The sequence below is a fragment of the Nanorana parkeri genome, unplaced genomic scaffold (genome assembly GCF_000935625.1).
Source record: "Nanorana parkeri isolate BGI_ZX_2015 unplaced genomic scaffold, ASM93562v1 scaffold6509, whole genome shotgun sequence".
Taxonomy (NCBI): domain Eukaryota; kingdom Metazoa; phylum Chordata; class Amphibia; order Anura; family Dicroglossidae; genus Nanorana; species Nanorana parkeri.
The window spans coordinates 1619-2151 of record NW_017312754.1 but is presented as its reverse complement, the minus strand read 5'-3'; positions in this window follow the sequence as shown (position 1 = coordinate 2151).

Genomic DNA, 533 nt, shown 5'->3' with positions numbered 1-533 from the left:
CTCCCGCTATTAGATAGCGGCTCCCGGCCGCCCGGAAGAGAAACATTTTCTCCCGGAAAGGTTTAATCTGCTCTATCAAGCAGATTAAACCTTTCCCTGCGATCGTTTTTTTTTTTCTTTTCGCGGCCCGACCGTCAGTCAGAAAAGAAAAAAAAAGGCATACGATTGCATAGCTAGATTCCTATTGGCTATTGCACTTTGCAATAGCCAATAGCAAACTAGCTACCGTGTTTCCCCGAAAATAAGACACTGTCTTATATTTTTTTTGGCTCAAAAAAACACACGGTCTTATTTTCGGGGTAGGTCTTATTTATTTTTTTTTTAAATGTACAACAATCCAAAGTTAATGCAAATCCAAATTTAATAATCCAAAATGGCAAAGTTAATAATAGGGTGATCAGGGCAATCAGGGGTGCCGTACCTTTCCAAGAGCAATTTGGTAACCAATCGCTGGCCAGAATGAGCGAAGCGCGCTTTCACTATCGATCCCTCACAGGCGGAGTGCATTTGGTATCACTCCGCCAGTGACAGGA